The sequence below is a fragment of the Cryptotermes secundus genome, unplaced genomic scaffold, assembly GCF_002891405.2.
Source record: "Cryptotermes secundus unplaced genomic scaffold, Csec_1.0 scaffold618, whole genome shotgun sequence".
In the NCBI taxonomy this organism is placed as follows: domain Eukaryota; kingdom Metazoa; phylum Arthropoda; class Insecta; order Blattodea; family Kalotermitidae; genus Cryptotermes; species Cryptotermes secundus.
Window position 1 is genome coordinate 628,978 of NW_019734973.1, and position 27,297 is coordinate 656,274.

The following is a 27,297-nucleotide window of genomic DNA, read 5'->3' on the forward strand; positions in this document are numbered from 1 at the left end:
TACAGAGCTATGCTCCAAATATAGCATTTCACTAGTTTCTTTCTCAAAAATATAGATTATATTTAATGAAAATATAATTTATCTTGCTGCCGAAGTCGCTTGTTCTCTAACACAACAGATATATCTAGACGATAGTAAATGCTTGAATTGTTTCAGGAAAAGGTCCCAATTAAGAAAGGAATAAGAGGCCTTGTTTATGTTTATGTTTAGACTTCAGTGAAATCAGAGCTGTTTTATTTTAAAGCAGTGCTCAAGGACTGAGCATAAGGCTGTATTATACGAGTTATATACGAATCTATTTAATTCTTTAAGCGTGTAATGAGAGTGAACAATGAAACTTTAATATTTATTATACATTCATTCAGCAATTTTTGTGCAGTTTTGACTTTAATCTATTTGGAATATCTGTCGACTATCAGTGAACAGTGTCACGCAAATTTAATATTCGTTTGTTATGAGGAGGAATTCATCGTAATATTGATTATTAATTTTATTTAAAATAAATCATATTCAGGATAAGTATTTAACTTCCTTTCCTCACACTCTTTGCATTTTACTTTTGGTATGTAATTTAGAATTCCTTTTGCGGCCGAACCTGTAAAGTGTATAAGAGTACTGTATAATGTTACAATGTTGCTTTTAATTACATGATTAAACTTTAATCTCTTCATTTGAATGTTATTCCTTTTATAATATTTTAGGTACTATATGTTGTGGCATTGGTCAAGCAATAACTTCATTATAGATTAACTGATCGGTCTTTGTGATTGAGATGCAGTATGAAGAAAGCAGTCTTCTGGGATTTGGCACCGTGTATATGTGGTGTTAACCGACGTTTCGGAGGAACGTATCGCCCCCATCTTCAGGGTAGAAGAAAAAGTATAAGAATTCTGCAAGCGACAACACCGTGAGAAACGGTNTGTTTACTTACGGGTTTGGATAACTTTCATCTTTTACTTTGTTTAACGACTCTGTCGGTATCTTTGACCACAGAGCGTTAAACGGTAAGTTGGTTGGAATAATGATTTTCGAACACTAATGAAACGTGTTCTGTTCAGATACGTTCGTTAATTTTATTCAGCCAAACATTATTGGCCTGTTGCGAGATTCACATAAATGATAATATTTACCATCTAAACCGTTTTTTTCTGTTGTCCCTTTCTAATGTAATGCAATCTAATTATAAATAATTTTTGTTTTGAGTGAACATAAAGTTAACATGCTATTTATTTCACATATTTATTACATTTTTGTAATATGTGTTACAAGGATCTAGAGGTCCGGTTTCGATTCCCTACGCTACTAGATTTTCTGAGAAATAGTGGGCCTGGAACGGGGTCCACTCAACCTCGTGAGGATAATTGAGGAGTTATTTCAAGGGAATAGCGGCTCCGGTCTAGAAAACTGAAGATTAACGGCCGTGGTGATTCGTTGCGCTAACCACGCGACACCCTCTTTCCGCAAAAGTTGTCACTAACATCGCCGACAAGCGACGGTCACTCGGTCGGTATAGTTCGCTTGCGGACTAAAACCATGGAGTTTTTTTTTTGTTTAGTATTTATTACAAGACTGTGAAATTTTCTTGCAGTTCCTCTTTAGCTTCCTTAAAGGGAGAGGAAAATACCTCTTTGAAAATGCTATAGAGTTAGAGGTTGAATTAAATGTATTTATTATTCTTCAGCGATGGTGTTAGTAGCTCAGGCCATAATGCTCTATGTTATAACATCGAACAGAGGGTGAATAATGATTGATAGGCTCCTGATTTTAGGTACTAATATGCTTTGAGGGACTGAGAAGAGTCACAGAAACGTCAGTTAGGATTTTCAATCTCGGGGCCGAGACTTGAACCCTGATCTACCGCTTCACTACGATGTCCACTGAAGAACGGTAAGTTTTCATTGTTAGCAGGAGAAGAGTTCATTTTAATCACTCAGAACGGCACATACGCTAATTGCTATTGAATTTCCTGAGACATTTCACTATCGTGTTCCTGTGGCAGAAGTGATGAGGTGTGAGATGGGGAGGTGATCATTAATTCTGAGTAGGTAAACAGGAGAAAAGGCTGAGGAAGGCCACAGTAAACCTCGTTTTACAAGTAAAATCAAAAGGCAGGTCTTCATGAATTGGAACTCCAACTTCAAACAACTTTACCGCGACGGTAAGCAAAGGCAGATGGTTCGTCTAATGAAATGTGTTCATATAAACTTGCAACTCTTTAACATTTAAAGTTCTATGAGCCTTTCAAACCATAAAAACGCAGAATCCTTCTTAGAACCTTAACGTTGATGTAAAACGGTTAGAAGGATTTACGAACTTGCAGACTTTCCCAGCCCGGCAGAATGCAGTGGCCCGCTGCTTTGTGGGGGGAGCAGGGACAGAGGAAATGACTTAGTTATAAAGTCTGCGCATTCATATAGAACACTTCACAGTTGTTTCCTTTCTTGTATATTCAAGAAACCCAATGGTGCATGTACACCACTGTACGGTGTACTACCATAAGCCTGGACACTACAAAAATTAAACGTGTAACTAATCCAACCTTATCCCACTTATTAGCCTATTTTATTTTGTTGTTAAAAATAATGTTGGACACGCTGTAGCGTATTTACTTTAGGCACTATGCTACAAGCCGGAAAGTCGCGGGTTCGATTCCCGACGAGGTAATTGACTTAATCCTTCCAGCCGCACTATGGCTCTGTCGTCTACTCAGCCTCTTAACAGAAATGAGTACCAGGAACTTCCTGAGAAGTAAGTACCAGGGATCTTCCTGAGGAATAAAGGGCGGCCGGCGCGTAAAGCTGACAACTTCACCGCCATCTTTGAGTCAATTGTCTAGAAAATGTGGGAGCCTTGACGTCTCACAGTCCTACGGGACTCCACAGCCTGTTACAGGGTTAGCTTTACTCTTTACATTTTTTATTAAAAATAAAGTCGGCTTATGATATGATGGTGCTTTCTATCGGTGGCCTCTTTCAGCTTCTGAACTAACTTCGTGAAATTTAGTATGAACAGTTTGCTACGGGGCCGGACCCCAAGTCCGGTCCCTTGCCTTCCTACTCTCAGCAACAACAATATGGCGCATGTATACACTTGTATATGTATATATAATTTTCGTTTGCACTCACAACAACGTTTAACATGTTTTCTTTCCTTCTCTTCATGGGGGTTAGCAATTTTACTATTTGTCCACTAAACCTAATTCCCTTACTCTGTGCTGAGTCAAGTTCTGGGCCCCACATACTTAAAGATAGAGGATACGGTAATGTACAACTAGGTCAGGAATATTCCTAACAAAATAGATCTTTGGTTTATTCTTTATCTTCATTTTGAACTTTTTAGAATGAACCGGTTTAGCGAGGGGCTACGGGCTGGACCATCAGGATTCCTTTCCCTGCAGGGGCAGGGCTCAGACCGGCTCTGCGTTCCGTCCAGTGGGTACCGGGCGCTGTTTCTCTGGGAAGAAAGCGGTAGAGGCGTCAAACTCGCCACTTACCTCCTTCTACTGCAGAGGTAAAAAATGTTACAGCTATACCTCAACTTTCCCATACGTCTTCATGACGTGGTGCTTAATTAGGCACGCTACTTTACTTTTTTAACTTATCTTTTGAAGCACGTGGATTACGTCTTAATTTCTATAAAGAGAATGAACTGTTCATCTTTGTGATAAAACTCGATGTGTTTCCTGTGAGGTAAGAACTGGATCCTTAAATACTGTCACGAGTGGAGGGCGTGCGTGATTTATAGACGGGTTTTGGATTGGGTGATTGGATTTATTGACATCTTATACACTCCACTCGAAACTACAAGTAACTACAATGCTATCGTTCATCTACATACTTTACAGTTGACCGTTACGAACACACTAGTGTTCTTAGGCTTCTCTAGTCGTGTCTGGGCATCGGATTTATAACAGTCTGTCGCTTCAAATCACACACATGAAGTCTTTTTTGCGCCTCCTAATTCCTTTCTTGCTATTGTTCCATAACTGTCATCTCCAAAGACCTGACTCAGTTCTATTCCTCTTCTCCCGAGCTCAAATCCTGGCAGGCTGTTTTCTACATAATATTTTTTTATTGCTAGTGGGGTGGGACTAAGTCCCTTGTACTGCGGCCACTTCTGGCCTACTGTACCAGCCCCAGATGATAGGTGAGGATGATTGTGGAGCAATTGGTGGGATGAAGATTGGCAGGGGAAACCGAAGTACTCGGAGAAAACCTACCCCAGCGCCACTTTGTCCACCACAAACCCCACTTGACCAGACCCGGGATCGAACACGGGCCACCGCGATGGGAAGCCAGCGACTAACCGCTTGAGCTATGGCGCGGCCACTAACATAACATAACATATACAAAGCACCAATTGCGGCAGTTAAATTTGGAGTTTTCACAGAAAATGTCTATAAATTAAAGACAGATATTGCCCGTGTTGAGGCCACTACTAGGTTTTGCCACGTCGGACGACAAAAAAAAATTCTGACATCAGAGACAGAGTGCAAGTTCCAGACGTAATGGAGGAGAAGAAGGAGACCAGTAAAACTGGAAAACTCATTTAGAATAAATAGAAAGCGACCGCCTTCCACAATTGGAATTCCGCTATCGACCAAAGGCACTGCAAAACTAAAGACGACCATAAAGAAAACAAAGATTTAGACCTATATATATATCAAGGTGGTTTTCGTTTCCTTTTTTTCTAGGTCGGCTGGTACATGTTAAAGTAGTATATTTATGTATATATATATATACCTATTTATATAAGCATACATACATATATATTGGGATGTATGCATATTTATATAAATACGTTTTTATACACATATATAAAAATATGCATATATATATACACATACACATAAATGTACCACTTTCATACGCACAAACCGACCTAGAAACTAGGATTCATTAAGGTATTCAGAGCTAACTTGCCCATGAGGGATTGTTTCATGGAGGCATTTTCCATTGACTTTCGAGCAGTTGGACAGGAAAGACCAATGACGAAAGCTTTTGTTATAAACAAATAATGGTGGGTTTCATTTACAATTTTGAAATAAATAGTAATACCTTTTATGTGTTTCATATACACAGCAAACGGTTGATGTGCATTTTAATTTCACTAGACAGACGCAAAACATTACAAAAATGTCTTTAAGCAAGACATCTCTTTAAACAGTTTTGTTAACTTTAAGAAAGATTTTATTAACTCTGAAAATAGAAAAAAAGGAGTTCAGATATAATACACTTTCGGAAATTGTAAGGAAAATTAGAATATTCTTTGACGAGAAAACGGAGTATTGTGTCAGTAGCAAGTTCGTTTTCACTACGTTTAAATTCGTAGAATTTGTTTGAAGAACGGTGTAGCGGAGAATATATGAGATGATGTTTAAACGTGTTTCTGATACGCTTAAACTTCATCGCTTTTTCTTTAATATGGACATGTTCCTTTGAAACTCTGGAAGTTTTGTGTAAGTACATTTGCATGAAGGCATGAATGACTTTTACTTGAAACCTTAGAAGCTGTATTTTGGCGATAAAATGAAAATATATGATCCAGATATTTAGTAACAGTGCTACATTCATCTCTAAACTTATTTCATTCTCAGAAACAAAAGCACATTGGCCCTCTAGCCGAGTAGCAGGCTTACTAATATAACTGACTGGCTGGATAAGTAACTTATATATTGTCTCCAGAATACAGTGCTTCCAAGCCGGCGATGCTGTATGCCGGAACAGAGATGTCGCTGCCCACGGTCCACCCAACTCTTTCTTTCTGTGAATTATAGCAAGTTAAACATCTTCCCCCACTGACATTTAATTTCGAAGGACAGTATGTACAAAATGGAGCTTGTTGTTATGGAACCCGAGGATCCATAAGCATCGCCAGAGACGATTCGTGAATAATTACCTGAAAAAGGTGTGGATACAGCCGTCATGACCTAATTTGAAGTATTAATACAGGTAGTTTCCTGGAGTGACTGAGGGAAAGAACGAAAACCCCAGTCATCATGACTGGTCTTTGGCCTGAAAATGAATGCATAATGTATTACATAAAAAGGTAAGGTCAAGTCCCTGTGCTTAACTAATTAAACACTAAATGGCGCATGGGGGAGTGAATGTATAGATCCATATTTTCTTGACCTCGGCATTAGCTGGAGGTGAGTGGTCAGTTTCACGTCCCGGCCACTTTACCCCCAGAGAAAGATCCCCCGGTACAAATTGGATAGGAGGCTAGGTGGGCCCCAGAGCCGGTCTGCACGACTTACAGAAAAGAGAAAATTCTTGACCCTACCGGAACTCGAACTCCGACCCCTAGGTCATCCAGCCTGTAGCCAGTCGCTATACCGACTGCTCTATCTAGGCTCTTATAATGTATTACGTAAACATAAACCGCAAGGAATTTTTCTTTAACGATCTCAGTCCTATATATAAACGTTAAATATTAAATAAAATAAATCTGCATCCTTTTCTCTAATAATATACGTATTCATGTATGTATGTATCCTATACATACCGTCATAATTATAAATATCACATTTTCTGGGAAACTGTGCCGTATTGTGTGGTGAATTTGCACCAATGTTCCGGAGGAAATCGTTGCTCTCAACTTCGGTGTAGAACCAAAGCGTTGGTACTTATCCTGTAAAGTCCATAATCATAATATTCACTGCGGTAAGAAACTCAGTTCCCAAGTACGTTCATCTTTTACGCCTTGAATAAATTGGAAGCAAGCAGAAAAGTTATTCATGTCCGTCCGCATATGTTGTTTCAAAAAATGCACAACGGACAACAGTAGAATTCCAAGAGGACACGGTTATATCTACTGAAAGCATTCAAACACCCGCAGTTTACAGTTTTCAGTAAACAAACATGGCAGCTTTTCTCTCTGAATTGTGTCGTTTCGAAAAACCTTTTCCAATATTTCATGCAGTGAAGCACACTGTTGTTATTGTTGGAGCGTAAATGCAAATACGTATTTTAGAAGAAATATTGCATCTAGTTATTCCTACTATCTCATCTCTCTGCCTTCATGTCGAGTACAATAGAACCTAAGAACTATTCTCAGAAATGTGTTTCCATATCTTTTCTTATTTTCAGTTTCAATTGTACGTTAAAGGAAATAAAATGACTCATGACCTGAGTGTTTCTCCATCGTGTACAGCTGTCACGGTGCGAGACACCCAAACATGTATGATTACTCACCAACTTCGCCGCTACAACTTGCAGCCAAGGGAAATAAGAGAGGAAGGCGAAACTGGAAAGGATATTTCAATTCAGAGCGTGAGTAACGTGAATATTACAAACGCCTTTTTTGATATGTTGCATACCTCACAACTCTTTTATGTTTATGTATTGCAGATAGAAGTCTATCGCTGCGAAAACTTTAAAGCACAGCGCTGCTTTAAAATTTAAAAGAAGGATGGAAGCTGTGTACTTCAGACTGCCATGCACAAAGCTACAAACGGTATTCTTTGAAGTTTATTAAACTCGCTCAGGAATTGGAATAATGAAACTCAAGAGAATTGAAAGGAAAAAAAAACTTTCATGTTCGAATTTCAGCAAATGAATGCGAAGTTATGGGATACAGGCAGAAGTCTATTTATGGGCTCGCATAATCCAAGTTTAATACTACTCGGTATGCACGAAGATTGGAATTCTCCCAACACTTTTTAGAGATCGTTTAAGAAAACCTGTCGAACAGCTTAGGCCCCGATATTACAGATAAGCCGAAATTCCCTGTGCACCTACCGTAGACAATGAATCTCTGTACATTAATTCACATATATTTTTCATATTTCTTGAGTAGATTCGCTTAGTGGAGGGTGGAGTCCAGCTGGGTCCACTCGGCACGGCGGCCACTGATTGGCCTATTGTACCTGCCCCGGGTGATTAAAGTGATGGAGAATTTGGTGGAATGAAGATTTGCAGAGGAAACTGAAGTACTCGGAGAAAAGCCGCCCTATTTCTTAAGTAACAACAAATGTTGGAAATTTCCCCACGTGCTTGTAGACACACACCTACACCTGTTATCTTACTTGCAAAGACACGCGACAATTCAATCGGAGGGGTGTTTCTGATGAAATTTGCAAAGGCTTCCTTCAGTTCCAGGAGAGCCTAAGGATTTTTCTTGCCAACCGCACCTTTCACTGCTTCTCACAGATAATAGTCAGATGGTGTAAAACTGGATGACCGTGGTGGCCAAGTGTCCTTTGAAATTATTCTCTTCCTAACACAGCGCACAGTAGCATCATGGGAACACGACCCGTGTGTGCAGCACCACCCATCTGTTGGAAGTAACCGTGGCCAGATTCATCCTCATTTAAACGCCCAAGGAAAAGAGTAAAGAATCACTTCACAATATGTTCCGACTTGATAGTGTCATCAAGCATATTTTTGCCTAGAGAAATCGCTTCCGCTTCTGCTATTATGCCGAATTTTAGATAGTGTTTACCTAGCCGTTGCCTAGCAAATGTTAATATTCTGTCACAATATGTTCACGTGTTAGTGATTAGACACGGGGTATGGTTTGATAATTTGATTTATTTAACCCTTATAAATATTAAATACAAGTTATTATAACGTTCTAGCTAATTCTCTTACTCGACCACTTACTATAGTACACGCTTAGTCTTCTATGTCTTCATTAGCCGTTGCCTGGTAACGGATCTCAACAATATCCTTTGCTTACATAGTTATGTCCTTGCCGGCTGGCAATGTTTCAAAACTAACCGTTCCAACTGGCCTTGCATTGACCGCAAGTAACTCGTGACGATGACTGTCAAAGTCTTGAAAAGAAGGAAGAGTCATAACGTTGCCGAAACCTGGTAAGGACCCAAAATTTCCACAAAAATACGTCCTATTAGCCTCTTCTCCACAACGGGCAAGCTATTTGAGAAAGTTTTCTGAAAATAGTCCAAAGGCAAACTGAAGAAAGAGGCGTACATAACGCAAGCCATTTTGGTTTCTGTGCCCGTCACAGCACGACACTTCAATTACGAGGTTTACTTCAATAACATTATGTCAACGGCTGTGGTATTCTTTGATATCGAAAGAGCCTTTGATACAACATGGCACCTTGGCTTGCTATATAAATCATCGAAACTAAAATTTTCGATTAGTCTAATCAATCTTATTAGCTCTTTTTTTTTCCTCAGAGAAATTTCAGAGTCTCAGTCTAAAGTGAAATATCCAAGCCATGCGATACATATGCAGGGGTGCCACAAGGTTCAGTCCTCTCCCCCGCTTTGTACAGTCAGTATATTCATTCATTTGTAATCTGTCAAGACGATAGGTCCACAGTCTCTTCCAAAACAGGTCCTCCACTTAATGCGATCTCAAACTTTCTCCTTCAATTAAAATATCCTTTTCTGTCCCCAGGGTCATCCAGCATCTTCTTACGTCTTCTTTGTCGTCTTCTGGGCACTTCTATCCGCCCCTCCAGTTTGTTTTGTCTCCAGAGGATACATCTCGCATATATGGTATCTCTGTTTTTGGAAAGAGACTGTCCAGGAAAAGTGATAATGTGGTAGTTTTTCCATTTGCTTTCCACATGGCTGTACAACAGCCGTTCAAACCACTCTGGTCACGCCTGTTGCTATACGAACTTGAATCATCTCGAGCATCATTTGCTCTGTGCTTCAAGTCGCTGCTGATGACGCTGCTTCCGGCATCAGTTTTTGGTCAGTATATACTGTACATAATTATGCCGCCTCCCCCAAAATATCTGGTGTCCATCTAGGTCTTTTTGCTGACGACACCTGCATATGGCGCCATGCCGCAAAATGTTTATGTTCTCAGAAAGCTGCAAAGCGCTGTCAATGCTACTGAGACTTGGTGCGGACGCTGGAACATAAAAGTCAATTAAGATAAGACTCAGGCCATCTGCTTTTCTCATAGATTTAGGCTCCAGAGTCAGATTCAGAGCCAGAATTAGTTACTTTACGACTGGCGGTTTGCCGCCAATCAGTTCGTCTGGCGGTTTGCCGCCAATCAGTTCGTCTGGCGCAGATCCCTTGAGACCCACGATCAATATTTTTTTTTTCAACTGAACACTTGAGATCACCAACAGTTATTTTATTGTTGCATATTTATTCTTTTCCTAGCAATGCTTATTTACTTATCTGTTAACTGTCTTAAAATATTCGACTTTTGTGATCATTTCGTAGAAGGAAAATTGTCCCTGTTCCTAATCACTTAAGCACTACGCCATGAGGACCTATATGGTGGAGGTATAGCTCGACCATTCTTGACCTTGGTATTAGATGGTATTTTTTATAAGTGAAATATTATTTCGAAGTAAAGAATTATCATGCCGACGGTTAAAAATGTTGAGATTAATTCCGATAAATTTAATATCGACAGAATGGATGTTTAATTGATAGACTGTTCATATGGATAAAATTATAAAACAGTAATGCGTAGATTTATAGATCAGAAATGTACGCGACAGGATAGTAGGTTTTATGAGCTTTGCTGGTAACTGATTGTCTTCCATTGCTCACTCCAGCTGTCACCCTGGAGTGTTTTTCTTAGTTTTTCTCATTTATTAACCGCAGCAAATCGTCGCATTGCTGTTGAGTGATTCCCCTGAAATGTCACTGTTATTTTCTGTCCCAATAAAAATCAGGCTCTTCTTCCTACTTAGGAAAAGTACTTACGCATATCCTCTCCCTGAGAGTTTTGTTAAGCATTTTAATAATCACTCTCACCGAAAATCTCGTTATTTACTTAAATTAATACAGGTCAACTTCATCTATTTTAGGGTAGTAAAAAATGTAATTGCGATTAAAGAAATGGATGGAGCTAGTAATAAAATTAATATAGTATATTCAATGTTTAAGAATACAGTCCTCTTGGATGTTGCGTCGTGTATGTATTGTGTAAACCGACGTTTCGGAGGATCGTATCGCTTCCATCTTCAGAGTAAAATATCCGCGAGGGAGGAACCAACGTGAGCAAGTGGCTGCAGTCTGAGTCCACAGCGCATGCAAATATGTCCATATGCAGGCTTTCAAAACTTTCATGCGGAATAAGAAGAGTACAAGAGAAAAAATATTTCATGTACCTATGAATATTTAGAAAAAGTAGTAGTCTCGAATATTACAAATAAGCGCTTCCCAGCTTGAGTCAAAATCGATATATTATGCATATAAATATTCAACACACTAAAGGAATAGTTGTTTCTATGATAGACGTACGTCAACCATTCCCTTGAAGTCTCTGCTTTCCTCTTTCATAGTTACATGGGTAAATATGTTGAATTCTACATGGTCTTTGGTCAAAATTTAAACTTCAGGATGGCGTGGTCTCTCAGTACGAGTCACTTGCCGATCTGCTTAAACTGGTCTGACTCTGAGGTGGTTCATATTTATACATTTTTTGAGCGAAATTCATTCTGCTCCAACCTACCACAACTTTAAGGGTTAACTCAAGGAGAAATTAGTCAATTTAGTGAAAAAGGTCCGTCGTACAGAACACTGCTAGATGACATGAAATGTAGAGGTTGTGTTAACAACTATAACTGATATTTGAAATCTCTTTTAGATAAAGGGAATATTTAAAAAAATACAGGGAAAACAGGATAACTGCTTGGTTAGTTTTGCGACACTAATTTTTAGCGTATCCGTAACAAATTTTCAGAAATGCGAATGTTAGCTTATCATATCTGTCCATCTATCTATCGGTATCCAGAACTCTCGAATGTATTTTAATTAAATTTTATATTGCGGAATTTTACCAAAATTTGTTGAAATATTACAGTTTGAGTTAAACTCGAACAATAATAACGTGCATATTACAAAATCAGATAATGAGTATAGCTATTTAAATACTGGTGGCAAAAATAAACATTTCAAACAAAAATAGAGTAAAAATAACACTTCTTGAAAATACACCATTTTTATGTCTTACGTGAGCAACGTGACAAAATGTTTATGCTGTGCGTATATTTTGCATCTCGCGCCTCGTGTGCAATAAAAAATATCAAGGTCAGTGAGGTATGAGAAATCAAAATGAACGAGTTCTGTTAAGTACGCGTTTAAACAGGGAATCAAAACATTTCCAGTTCGAAGATGATTTCTGCCCAAACCTAAATGTCAGGATTAATTGTACAGAGACCTTCAGCTCCCAGGAGCCTGGAACGATAAACTTGAGCACAACGGAACGTTGTCTCAAGAGAAGACTCCGTTGTCATTCCCGATAGAGGCTGCTTGTGAACATTGCTCCAGAAATAGTGCCCACGAGCTTTACTTTATTGTTTATGAAGCTACGAGGAAATACAACGTTTGCTCCATGCGCTTCTCACAAAACCTAGAATTCTTCGGGGTTTATATACTTGTAAAATGTAAACAGCTCTTAAATTAAGAAAATGGATTTAAAAATATAGACATGGCAGATATTCTTGCTATCTTATGCAGTAAACTGTTTATTAATGCTCTCGAATAAATCTAAATATGTTTTACATTGAAGTCTCTCAAATGCAAGCTTTGCTATGCTATCGAGTATGCTCCATGTTTTAAGGCAGACATACTTACTGAAGTTTTAGAGGTTATTTCAGACCGTAGGATGCCATATGCAGTCACTAATCGCGTTATCATCAATTTTTTATTCCATAATGACATCGTCATATCATTCTGCATTAATTACAATTTACAGTTTTTAAGAAGGTGGGCATAGTGGCTTGACTGAGGCTCTTAAAGTGTTGATAATAGAGCCGAACTAAAAGTTAAATTTTAAATTAATTACAGGGCGATATGAGAGAAAACTGGTACGCAGAACACATAACATGCAGTATTGTATATGCCTGTTTTTTTCGGTTATATGCGTTATTAGACATTAAGACTCCTGGTCTCTTTGTTTGCTATAAAACATACAAATTTACAATAAAATGATATACAACAAATTTACCTCACTTGAACACAATATGCAGTTCTACAATCCATTAGTTCCGAAGCTTGTCATGCAGAATGAATGGAAAATAGAAGCGATGAGTTTATAGCCGTTTCAGATGCTGAGGCTATTATAGAATTAGTAACCAAATGCAGACTACAGGAAAGAAGGTTATTGGGACGATCAAGAAAAATATAGAGAGATAATTGCGAGATAGAAGAGACACTTAAGCCTGTAAGCGAAGAATAACAAACAACGAAGGAAACTTTTATTCACATACTTTTCGAGGTAAAAACCATAGGCTGCTTTTATTTTTCCTCGGCACTACAGCCCCAGTGGACCTAGGCCTACCTCCATGAACTTCTCCGTTCACTTCGGTTTTTCTAGATCTTACACATTCGGTAGGACTCCTTGGGCGGGTGATCAGCTCGTCGCAAAGCCTCTACCTGCACACAAACACAGAAAAACGCACACACACACAAACTAAACATCCATGCCCTGAGTGGGATTCGAACCCACGATCCCGGTTTCCAAGCGAGCGAAGACAGTACATGCCTTAGACCGCTCGGCTACCGTGACCGGCTTGCTGTTTTAAAACATGTAATTTTTAATTTTATAAACAATTCATGACTAAAAGGGCCAAATAGTCTAATATTATGGCTCATTCGACCTAAAAGAAAATATGTCTGCCCTTAGGACCACATCGCTGCAACTTCATACTGAAGAACAATACAACACTCATATTATCATCCACTACAAGCTAAGCCCAAGCATCATCACCAGAGAAATTAATTAAAATTTATTAGCAAGATGAGTCTCTTTTGGAAACAAACCCTGCCATTCTGAGTAGAAATAAAGGGAAATGGTAGCCAGATGAAATATTAGGTTGAAGTAACATCATTAAATAACAAAAAAGTTCATATTCTGAACTTCAAGTGACACAATCTATTCAGCTATAGTAGCGTTCGAAAATAACATACAGATTAATAGTCATACTTTTTTTACAAAATTGTAAAATAACAGACTGCAAACGAAATTGCTAAGAAACACAGTCGTCTGGGAATCCCCTCTTCAAGTTCAGCCCGGGGGGCGGAGTGCCCCTAACTGCCCGCGGCTTCTAACCCAGCCATGTACCTCCAGGCAAGGAGCTTGTGCGCTCACAAGCATTTCCCCCACCGTCCTTCACCCCCCTGGGCTTAGATCCCTGGTTACCATGGTAACTTCGGATACCTAACTCAAACTGATCAATCGTCTAATGTCTCTTTCACAAGAGATCTCAGAAATGTCGTAAAGGTGATTGCAGTAATGCGATGCTACACCAACCGATCTACTCAAGCTAAATTTGTAGTGTCGATTTGTTCTAACAGATATAACCTGAGACAGTATAAAGGTTCGGCCACACAGAGCGCTACGTACGCTATGTTCGCTATGTTACCTGCGTGGCAGAGTGTACACAGCGTACGTAGCATACGTAGCGAACATAGCGTAGCGCTCTGTGTGGCCGAACCTTTAGAGACCCCCTAAAGAATAGATTTCTGAATGGAAAGGAAGTGACTTGCTTGAGAGCAATAACTGCAAGTTACTTAACATAACCATACTTCCTATATAAGACGTAAATTTTACACAATATTTCTCCATTGAAAAACTGAGATTCATCTTAATTTCGAGAAATGTGCACCTTTGTTAAGTTGTTTTCTAAAACCCAAATTCAAAAACTGGATGGGTCTTAAATTCGAGGGCGTCTTATATTAGAAGTAATACGCTATATACATGGGGCACGCAGTAGCGTAGTTGGTTGAGGGGCTATACTACAGGCCGGAAGGTCGCGGGTTCAAGTCCCGATGAGGTCATTGGATTTTTTTCAATTGACCTAATCCTTCTAGCCGCACTATGGCCCTGGCGTCGACTCAACCTCTAACAGAAATGAGTACCAGGAATTAATTAAATAATTTTCCTGGGAGGTAAAGCGCGGCCGGCGCGTAAGGCTGACAACCTTACCGCCATCTTCGAGCCGATTGTGTAGATAATATGGGACCCTCAACGTCTTCACGGCCTGGTACAGGGGTAGCTTTACTTATTTTTACGCTATATATATATTTTCTGAACTTGCAGTGAAATTTACCTGCTCAGACATGTACATAGTAACTTGAGTAGCACGAGCAATATTAGTGTACTATACATACAGAGAGTAACTGAAAGGTGGGGAGAAAACCTGGGAACGAGTTTCACATAACGAAACAAGAACAAATGTCCATATCACCATGTGTTCGGAAATGTGCAATTTGAGTTATAGCTGAAAGAGTATATTTATAACAAGTGATCGAATTGTCCTCCATGAGATTCAATCATCCGACATATACGTAGAACCTGTTATTTTCGTCACGCGTACCACCCAACACGTGACGATAAGATAAATTTAAGTTTGTACTATTCCGAAAGACACTTTGTACTGCAACACGGGATATACGTGCAATTTTTAATAAGTTTCTGTTAAGGATCTAGTCCGAAAGAACTGAAGTTCGCAGTAGAATATGACGTGTAGTGTTTCCCTTTTAATTAGTTTTTAAGACAACCTGGTAATATTTTCCACTAATTATAAGTAGTTTTCTGCAGTTTCATGTATGTGAAATTTTAGACTACCCTTCAAATTCGGGAGTGCTGTATTCTTTTACAGCTTGTCCCATAAGGCTTGTATTCTAAAGGTCACGAAAATGACGTGTATTTGGGTCGGAGTAAACAGAAATCATTTAAGCAGTAACAACGATTAACAGAAATAGTTTGTTAATTTCAATGCAGATTTTTCTGCACAGGCGTCTAGTAATTAATAAAGTGGGAATGAGCATTCGAATTGCATCTAAAATCTCTATCGCTTCACCTCCACACTGCTTCAGTAGCCTTGTTACCGTCATATTGGCAAGATTACAGTGTATGTCTTATGTCTGGATGGTCTGCACTAGGTCCGCGGCAGGAAGCAGTTAAGCAACATTGCGGTAACATGGAAACAAAGATAACAAATCACACAGAACTGGCTGAAGAATTCAGGAAATTATAGCAAAAGAAACGGGTCCATATTCGGTCATTGATTTCTCGGATACAGAAATAATCCGTTGAAGTTTTACAAACAAAAATATGCTACAAATCTTAAAATTGTAATAACAGTCATCATTAAGAAATTCAGCAATATTTATGTATTCCATGTAGCAAGACGTTCTTTCGACAACTTGCAGTGTTATTAGAGAACTATTAATAATGTTATATTTTAGAGTCCTGTTGCACAGGTTCATGTCCATGATGTGTATTTATGTTAACCGTCTTACAGTGCACACTTTTATTTAATTTAACCTTTCTCTTCACTTTTACACTACATGTTTCAGCACTAATGTGCCATCTTCAGGTGTGTCTCTATGCACGTCAAACTACTGCACTGCATGCCATGACGTCTTCATTCTAAAATGACTAAAATGTGTATTCGTCATGTATAACAATAAATTCTAATTACTAAAACCTTTCAAGATTCGTCATCCTTACGTCGTATCTCAAATACGCGAATACACACATGAATGTAGGAAGAGTGCTCCCACAGAGGAGGACTGGCGTGATTCGCGTATTTGAGATACAACATATGGATGACGAATCCTGAAAGGCTTTAGTAATTAGAATTTATTCTTATACATGACGAATACACATTTTAGTCATTTTAGAATGAAGACGTCATGGCATGCAGTGCAGTAGTTTGACGTGCATAGAGACACACCTGAAGATGGCACATTAGCGCTGAAACATGTAGTGTAAAAGTGAAGAGAAAGGTGAAATTGTGTGCACTGTAAGACGGTTGACATAAATACACATTATTAGAGAATGTCTAGGAAAAGAAAATATGATCCAAGAAATCACGCAGCACCTGAGAAGCCGGGCAGTACTAACAAAGTTCAACATGGCAAGTGTACAGTAGAATCCTACGGAAAGACTTGGCAGCCCGACAGAGGAAGAGAGATCAAGAAGTCTAATAGGCCTTGGAACGAAAATTCGGTCCAATATTTGTTGCGGAAAAGGAAGCTAAACAGAGCCGTAAAGACAGGATGACTTGAGATTTCTGCTCTTCTCCTTAGCTCGGGAAAGTTTATAACCCGTATAGTAGCCTTCTTGTTACCCCTTTACGTTCTCTTGTGAAGCGTCTATTGTTACTCTTCCGTTTCTGTTTTTTCTTTTCGTTTATAACTGTTTCTTTGATCAGATGGTAACAAGGAAAATGGAGACTTGCAACCACATAATGTACAGGGTTTTCGTTTGTAAATTACATTATTTGTGCTAAACTGACAACAGCTGCAAGACAGTCCAGTTCCTGGTAGCTCATAAGGTGCGTTATGTCTCATTAACTGCTCTACAAATAGTAGCATCAGATTTTGACAGTAATGTTAGAGAGACTGGTTGGAATAAGATGATATACAGACATACACGAGAGGTGATTTACAATGTGGACAAGTAAGTGTAAACAGAGCTGCTTTAACCAACGTACACTTCCTGTAGAATCATGCAAAGACTTGCAACAAAGGGAGAATGCAGCATTACAGAAGGAAAAGAACATTCAGTACGCCAAAAGAGGGGGGAAAAATTAGAAAGGAAACACAAACGGGACTTCAGAAAATTCATAAATATATAATTGGCAGGTTAATTAACGATTTGCCGGTCACGGTATCCGAGCGGTCTGAGACATGCACTGTCTTCGCTCGCTCGGAAGCCGGGACCTTGGGTTCGAATCCCACTCAGGGCATGGATGTTCAGTGTTTGTGTGGCGCGTGCGGGCGCGTTTTTCTGTGTTTATGTACAGGTAGCCTTGCGACGAGCTGTTCACCCGCCCAAGGAGTCCTACCGAATGTGTAAGAACTAGTAAACCTATTATTTTTTTATTGCTAGTGGGGTGGGACTAAGTCCCTTGTACTGCGGCCACTTCTGGCCTATTGTACCAGCCCCAGATGATAGGTCAGGGTGATTGTGGAGCAATTGGTGGAATGAAGACTGGCAGGGAAACCGAAGTACCCGAAGAAAACCTGCCCCATCGCCACTTTGTCCACCACAAATCCCACTTGACCAGACCCGGGATCGAACCCGGGCCGCCGCAGTGGGAAGCCAGCGACTAACCGCTTGAGCTATGGCGCGGCCTTCTTTAACAGTTACTTTCTCCTTAAATTTGCATCTGCGATAATACATTGTAATTTACACGTAGAAACAGAAGCCACTTTCAGAATAAGCTAAATTTTCGTTGTAATCACAATTATCATAATTATTATGTGTTAAAGTAGGAAAAAGTTCGATAAAGCCAGACCAGTTCGTCATATTCTGTATAATTGTGTTAAATATTTTCTCAAAATATGAACCTGACAATCATGAAATCATGACAATTGTGTCAGTTGACCGAATTTCACAACAGGTCATACGAATCTGATGGCATTGCAGTCCACTTCGACGTCATCTTTTTTCTTTTTTTTATATAATTTCCTGCAGAAATTCACATGACGTTCGCGCAAAATTCTGGAGTAAGAACGGCATTAGCGTCATACAATTCAGAGTTCTGAAATGACGCGTGGAAAGAGATCTTCGTATAAGATGTAAGTCTTGTAGGGGTAATTTTTTGTAGAATGTAAAATAACTTGACGGCTGTGCGAGATGACTAATGAACTATTGAAGGTAGCCAGCCATACACAGTTTCAGAAGGAGGCACACCATACACATGCTTAAATATTATGCTTTAAATTTTGTTCCCCCCCCCCTTTGCACTACAGCCCCAGTGGGCCTAGGCCTACCTCCTTGAACTTCTCCGTTCAGTTCGGTTTTTCTAGATCTTACACATTCGGTATGACTCCTTGGGCGAGTGATCAGCTCGTCGCAAGGCCTCTACCTGCACACAAACACAGAAATCGCACACACACAAACTAAACATCCATGCCCTGAGTGAGATTCGAATCCACGATCCCGGTTTCCAAGCGAACGGAGACAGCACATGCCTTAGACCGCTCGGCTACCATGACCGGCTTAAATTCTGTTTACAAATCAGTAATTACAAACATGGCGACGGTAATAAACCTTCAGGTAATATTCAACAAATTTACTTGTAATGTAGGCAGAAACTCTACGTCCTCACATAAATAGAAACAAAGACAGTAACAGAGCTGTAGAACTAGAATAATATGCAGTGGTAACACAAGACCTGTGCTTTCTATTCAGGATTCTTTCATTCATTTCGTAAATTAGATTTTATAATACCACCTCTACAACAGGAAGTTCTGGGAAGAACTAATCGTATACTTTCCTTTGATACAGACCTCATAAAGGTAAAAAAGATAAAGTTGCCCCTGTACTTAACTAATTAAGCACTAGGGCATGAAGGCGTATGGCTCATCGACCCACATTCTCTCAACCTCGTCGGTAGTTGAAAGTGAGTGGTCAGATACTCACCCCGGCCGGTTATGCGGACCTCATAGAAAACGAAAATATTAGGGGAGACACAAAAAGACACAGACAGCAAGGTGATCTCATATGCCTCGTAACAAAATTAGGAGCATAGGCATATACAGCCAGAGACAGATAAACGGACGGGCAGACGGACAAAAAGGTGATTTCATGAGCCTAATTTTATTTTTTAAAGAAAGGAAATATGCTAAAAATTGTTAGTCGAATACTTTGCTATTAATGTAAGAGGGTGAAGTCGCAGCTGCATGAACACTCCTATGTTTTGTAATGGCACCTTCATTTGTTTGTAGCTCTATTATACTACCAGAACGTTGCAAAATATGGACATGTTATTTGCATATTTTCATATTGTATGTTTCATATGCACACCGATAGATCTGTAAATATGCAGCAGTATCTTCCAACACATTACAATGCACACAGAACTCTATACCGCCTTCAACATTCTTTCCTACCGCGCAACATTCATCAGAAACTAACGTGTGTAGAATAAAGCAAAATGTAGCATTTGAGCTCCTTCCGGTTCATATGTCTCTACGTTACAACACAGAGTAGACAAACAAGTGCGTATTTTCCCTTTATGTGTAAGTTTCCTTCTCCTTCCTGCTGATGACCAATGCAACTCGTTTCTCGAGAGTTCGCAACGAAGAGTTGCAAAAACATGCCTCTAACTTCACCAAGAGTCACTACCGTTACACTGGAAGGGAACGCGTATGGTTGTATCCAGTGGATTTTTCAAAACTTCAGTGATGTAATTAAGTTGTTTTCTAGAGAGCAGTATTCTCCCTTGATGCCTAATTTTTCAACTTCCTATTTTTATCCTGTGTTGTTCTTCCCTCTACTCAGAGCAACTGAACGGATCCTTATGAAACTTGTAACATATAATAAACAAATCCTATCATGTAAGATTTGAGGTTTTCACGGCGGTGACTATGAAGAAAGCAGTCTCCTGGGATGTAGCACCGTGTAGATGTGGTGTTAACCGACGTTTCGGAGGAACGTATCGCCTCAATCTTCAGGGTAGAAGGAAAAATAAGAAAATTAGCAAGCGAAGAGACAGTCTGCTTGCACCGGAATTGGATATCCGTACCGGATTCGAACTGGTACATACGGTGAGCAAGTCAGCTACATGGGAGCCACGATGTTTGATTTCTTTTCTTAGAAAACAATTATTAAATATCGACGAGGATCCTGTTTACTATAACTATGTTCCTAATCGTAATAAAACAAGTGGCGTATATGTAACTCTTATTCTCTTAAGAACTGCATATGCAAACTACTGCAAAAAAAATATAGATCTATAGGAATTCTGCGACCAGTGCTTCTTGTTTATTTATACTTCGCGTTATTATAAATTAAGTCACGTCTGTCGAGCTACAAATTTATTCTGAAAAGCGTTACTTGTAAACGGCGAAGAAATGGCCATAAACTCGGAATTTTATCCAATTAATTACTGCAAGCTTAATTTATAATATTTATAGGCCTACAGAATCTGAAGAGGTTTTATGTTAATTTATACATGATTCAAATAATTATTAATCATAAATATTCGGTTCATAACATTCAGCTAAGCTAAAAATACCTTGAATTTCAGAAAGCGTCCATGAAAATGACAAGGTTCCTTCTTTTTATAACTGTAAACGTTGAAAACCTCCAAATTAATATTTTCTCTTAACAAGTAAATAAATTCAAATAGGTATCAAATTAATTTCAATGTAAATTAATTTAAAGTACTTGCAAATGAAATAGCAAATGCAACTTACTTTGGTGGACCCTCATCTATAAGAGTGAAGCGAACTATGCATACAACTGGGCACATCTCACTGTCAAACACGGTCACGAATTGCAACTACACTTTGCTTGGGACTCATGGGAAGCCGTTTAGTAAGGAAACTTTCCGATCTTCTTTTCGAAGATGTCACTAGTGTCGACATTAAAACATGAATACCAGTGGCGGTTAATGATGATAACTAATACCTGATAAGTACGAAATAGAAAGATGTAAGAATTACATGTACACGTACAAAAATTTTCTTGAGAGTCCCTGTAACCTGAAAACTCAACTACCCTTCCTCGACCCTACCGTTTATCCAAATATCACGAATTTAAATTTTGATTAAAATTAAACTGTCATAAGATTGTGTGAAATGCACGACTTTTCGCTCTGATTGGAGAAGCATGTTCATATTATTTGGAAAATAAGTGAAATGTTATAATAGAAGAATGACAAAATCACATAATTAATAATTAATATTTTTTCGCCAAAACTTTTAGTGTGATTTAAACAAGGAGTTCTAAATTGACAAATATACTGTGAGCAAACAAGAAGTGCATATGAAATTTTGGTTGGAAACCATGTGGGGAATTGAAATTTACGCTCTATGATTGACATCAGTCCCTTGCTGCAATTTTCTTCCTTGGCACTACAGCCCCATTGGGCCTAGGCCTACCTCCATGAACTTCTCCGTTCACTTCGGTTTTTCTAGATCTTACACATACGGTAGGACTCCTTGGACGGGTGATCAGCTCGTCGCAAGGCCTCTACCTGTACACAAACACAGAAAAACGCACACACACAAACTAAACATCCATGCACTGAGTGGCATTCGAACCCACGATCCCGGTTTCCAAGCGAGCGAAGACAGTACATGCCTTAGACCGCTCGGCTACCGTGACCGGCTCCATTGCTGCAAATGCACCCCAAATTCTCTAAGACTTTCCCGATTACGCCTATCTTTCTAATCCTTCTGTCTCTTTTCCATAGATTTTTCTTTGCTGCGGCTGTCTCGGCGGCTCTGAAGGTGACCAAACACAATGCTCTTGTCTGCATACACTACGTATGAATCGTAACATATGTATATGTTCAATTGTCTTGTAAGAAATATTACATTTCATTTCCCACCGAAACCCGCAACTTAAATATCTTGCAGGTTGTCTGCCGTATAAGGTTAAACTTTCCTCAGACAATTGCTGGTAGGCATGGGAGTGGGGACCACTGCAGTAACATCTAGGGATGACTCCACGAACCAGTATCTAGCGAGTACAAAGTGGCTACATCTCTGAAGATAAAAAGGCCGGCGCTTGAAGCTACCCACTTACCTCCACCTTACTGATGAAGTCTAAAGTAAGCGCATTTGAAGCCACATGTCCACTTGTACCTCTTCGTAGTGTGGTGGCTGGAAACAAGACCGCTCGGATGAGGAAAACTGGAAATAGAATGACGAAAAACAATACGAATTTATTAAGCTTTTTCTGCTTCTTATTGTATTGTTAATGACGTGCATTTTCCTAAAAGGGGCAACACAAATAGCCTAGTATACCAGCCGCCACTGCGTTTTATCCAGCTTAGAAACAAGTGAATTTTGGAACAGAGAGCTTTTCCACGCCTCCCACTTCTACTAAAGACACATGGCGTGGTGGAGACTCTTATGTTCCGTGCGTTTCAGCATGAATAACGCAACTAAATCCCTTAATGTAGAACCTACAGAGTAAAATAGGGTAATGGATGTATGTTTAATTTATTAGAGACAAATAGTTCCAAGAGGCTCTGAATCCAGATAAAGGCTGAAATGCCATTTGCATATTTTTAAAACAGAAATTCGAAATATTAACCAAAGCCATCGAAGTTCGTTTAAACCTTTTCGTGCTGCATTCCTCTCTGAGGGCCATAAGTTGTGAGTGTACGGCCTCTTAAGTGAACGATTCTGTAAACAGGAAAAAAACGGATTTCCTACAAAGAACGGAGAGTACCCACGTCGGGTTCCAGGCGGCTCAGTTCCAACCGAACAGCGCAGTTGTTAGTTTAATGCCAGTGGTTTCAAATTTCTTTTAGTCGTTACTGAAATATCAGGTACAAATAAAAGAGTTACATACATCAATTGGCGTACTGGACGCCAAAACTGAATTTTATTAAGATAGCTCAGTCGGTATAGTGACGAACTACGGTCAGAACGGTCAGTACTCAATTCTCGGCAGGGATCTGAGATTTTTCTTTTTTCCACAGCTTCCGGACTTCCCGGACAGGCACTGGAGACCTCCCAGCCTCCTGTTGAATAGGTACTGAGGAATATTTCCCCGAAGTTAAGCGGTCCGCGCGTGAAACTGAAAGTTCAACATCTCTGATATCAAATTTCTTCCTTGGACAAGATCCTGAGGTGGTTCCATACATTTCCCATCCTCACAACTTAATATTATCCTCCCAACACTTTCCGGTCCTTGGAGCAAGCGTATCGCAAGAAATTCCATCCCCCAGTTTCTGTGCAACGTCCTCAAAAACAGTAAAATAAAATTCAATTCATATATTAGAGTGCCTGCGAACAAAGATGTCATTTTACACGAAACGTTTTAAATAATTCAGTTCAATTCTACATTTATTTGCGTGTTTATTCAACAGCACAAAGGATACATTTAAAGTAACCACAAGCAGAAGAGTGACACACGAGAGAGACACATACACAGACTACAAAGGAAGTTTAACATAAAGGCGATAATAGTATTTTCATTACTGTGATCATACCATCCATTTTGCACCGAGAAATCACAATTACAATCATGTAATCACACTGAATACATTTAACATTATAATAATTAAGATTTATTTTTATAAAATATTATCAAGAAAAGCCGTTAAAAATTTTTAATATATTTTAATGGAACTATTATTATTATTATTATTATTACTGCTCCTCCTGATATACAAACTGCTTCGTTTCGTTTTCTGTTTGTAAATGTTTTGTTGTTTATTTCTTCTTACTTGTGCTAACTTTGTAATTGGAATCTTGGCTGTTAATAAACAAGAATTGAATTGAATTAGTATTATTCATCTCACTCGACGCCATGTAGCCTGAGATACTGACAGCGTGTTAGAACACGAATGCAGTTTCTTCTAGAATGCAACGACACTGTTGTACAGAAAAGAATTTGATTCCCTCACCCCTCTGTCGTCCTGGCTACGGTCTGCTCTACCGAGGGGTCGGAGTTCCGAGTCCCGATAGGATCAAGAATTTTCTTTTTTCCACGTCATTTAGACCGGCTCTTGGGTTCACTCAACCTCCTATCGAATGGGTACCGGGGACTATTTCCTCGGGAGTAAAACGGCCGGGACGTGAAGCTCACCACTCACCTCCAAATAGTGCCGAGGTCAAGAAGATGTGGCTCTATAAATCCACTCCCCCATAGGCATTCATGGCGTAGTGCTTAATTAGTTAAGCATACGGACAACTTTATCTTTACCTTGGACTAGTTGACCAGTATCAGAAGAGCTTTGCGTGAATCGAGTAAAGTCTGACATTCGATTTAACTGCGCCGGTTTTATGCGACTGTCGATACATCGAGCTGCACTTCGATCTAAGTTACTTTATAGAAAAAAATCGTATTCTAGCTATAAATGATTTTACTTCCAAATACTAAATTGGCGAGAGCCTTTCACTCGGCCTTAGAGCTATTGGCTGGAATTTTCGAGGTAACCTGTCCACATTTCGGCCAACAAATTGTCCACCCTTCTTGCGTCCTTGCTACAACAGAGTCAAAGAGGCACAGAGGTTAAATTGCAACCATTCTTGACTCAAACATCAGATGAAATTGTATAGCCAGCTTTCTGTGGCAGAAACACTGAGTAAAAGACTGGACGCGTATTTAATGAAAATGAAATTTGTCACTTATATCAGTCCCCCAAATTATTTAATTTTGTGGTCTCCTTAAATATTGTTGAATTCATTTCCAACAGCAGCAGGCTTGTTAACCATATTTCACAAAGATAGTCAAACTTCATTCTGTTAACCAGACAGGACATAACCTCGACACGCTGAATTCAAATAAGAATCAACTGATATTTTAACTAATGTGTCGGTTTTGTTGAAACAATTAATTTGACAGAAGTCAGAGATTTCAAAGTCCTAATCGTTTACTTGAATTTTGGTCCTTTTTTCTTTTACGATACGTATGAACAACTCAATGACGATCTTCAAAATGTTCTACTGGACAAGACAAAGAACAACTGCTTCTGATTCAATGATTTATAACGTGAGTACAACAGCGAATGTGATTTAGGTGAGGGAGTATTCACATCGGCGGCTACAAATCAGTCTTTATTGCTTTCCAGACTGTAGCTGGAGACAGTTTAGGCTTTAGTGGGCTCTTTATTACGAGAGAGTAAATAAAAAGGAGTTGCAAGGGTTCCAAATCAGTGAACAATATTGTCAAAGAGAAGGGATATACTGTTGCACATTGAAGTTACCTTAGAATTTAGGTGTTCAGGCTGCACGTCCAGTTATAAAAACAAAGCCATGAGGAATTTAACCATGGCGGTATAACAGTTGAATCTACTGTGAAAGAAATGAGTGTTTTAAGAATAAGAAACTCGTGGCAGCGAGACTATTACGTCTGGCGAGTGGAATATACGAGTACTAACATGAGAATTAAATTCCACTCCTTCTAAGTTGACGTTTGAGGCGCTGTTGAAGAGATTCCAGCAATGAGTGAAAATGTGTGTGCTGCAGACCCACCATTTTCTCTGCTACTCATTTAACGATACTATCTGTAGCTCAGTCTATATAACTATATATTGTCGAATGATAGGATTAGCGATTAATGAACAGGAAAACATTGGAAGGAAGCGGCCGTGGGCTATTTCAAGGTATTATCCCTCTCTTTGCTGGAAGGACAGAGGAACAATTCAGTTGTGTAGTCAGTATCCCGACTGAAATTCGAACCTGGCGCCTCCAAAAACAATTCAAAAGATTTACCGCCTGAAACAACTTGTTCGTGAACCCATTATTATTTACACTAATAATACAACTTTTGAACTTGAGGCTGGCGATTTCCCCTTTGATTATTTTTCTAAGTATACTACGATTTTGTTTATAGGATTATTTTGCAGGAAACGAGTAAATGTATCTATCTCCCGGGTCTGGTCAAGTGGGGTTTGTGGTGGACAAAGTGGCGCTGGGGCTGGTTTTCTCCGAGTACTTCGGTTTCCCCTGCCAATCTTCGTTCTACCAATTGCTCCACAATCACCCTCACCTATCATCTGGGGCTGGTACAATAGGCCAAAAGTGGCCTCAGTACAAGGGACTTAGTCCCACCCCACTAGCAATTAAAAAAAGTATCTCTCTGATTAATTCCGTAGAAACGCAATCTGTAACCACGGTTTGGTAAACTACCCAAATCTTCTGTAGATAATTAAGTGTGGTGCTTTAAAAGCTGTATGTATGTATGTATGTATGTAACTCCATTTCGTACAATGTTGCTGTAAATTTTAATTGCCAGTGGTTAATGGTGTTGATAAGGCTCTATTATTTTACGATAATACTAGATAAAATCTAACTAAATTCTGGAAAGGATATACTTAAAAATATACCAGATTTCTATCCAACCTTAGAAGGACGGATTTCTGGTTCAAAGATGAAAGGTTATTCACAGAAGCATAAATTGAAATGCGCTCTTTATTTCACGCAATAATGGGATAGTGTGTTCTATAGAACCGTAGGTATTAGCTACTGGGTCTCGCCTCCACAGGCTGTTGTTATTATTATTATTATTAATGGGATGAGACTATCGCGGCACTAATTGGCCTGTTGTACCATCCCCAGATGATGGTGATCGTGAAACAATCGGTGGAATGCGATTTGACAAGGGAAACTGGAGTGCATGGAGACAACGTGCCTCACTATCACTTTGCTGCAACATAACACATCTTCAAAAGAACTTGCACAACAAAATGAAATTATGTAAGTTTTGAGGTTATCACGGCGATGACTATGAAGAAAGTCGTCTTCTGGGATCTGGCTCTGTGTATTCTTTGTTTCAGCCGACATTTCGGAGGAACGTATCGCCTCCATCTTCAGGGCAGGTGAATTGCCAGCTGCTCTCTGTATTCACAAGGCAATTCACCTGCCCTGAAGATGGAGGCGATACGTTCCTCCGAAATGTCGGCTGAAACAAAGAATACACG

General features: G+C 39.3%; 1 long non-coding RNA gene across 1 annotated transcript in view; it reads right to left on the reverse strand.

The window, feature by feature from the left end:
• LOC117282678 overlaps nucleotides 1-27,297 on the reverse strand; it is a 167,150-nt gene that overhangs the window by 77,155 nt on the left and 62,698 nt on the right. Inside the window, exon 2 of the long non-coding RNA XR_004513514.1 lies at nucleotides 22,446-22,552. This is a non-coding gene — a long non-coding RNA (uncharacterized LOC117282678). The remainder of the gene's footprint in view (nucleotides 1-22,445; nucleotides 22,553-27,297) is intronic.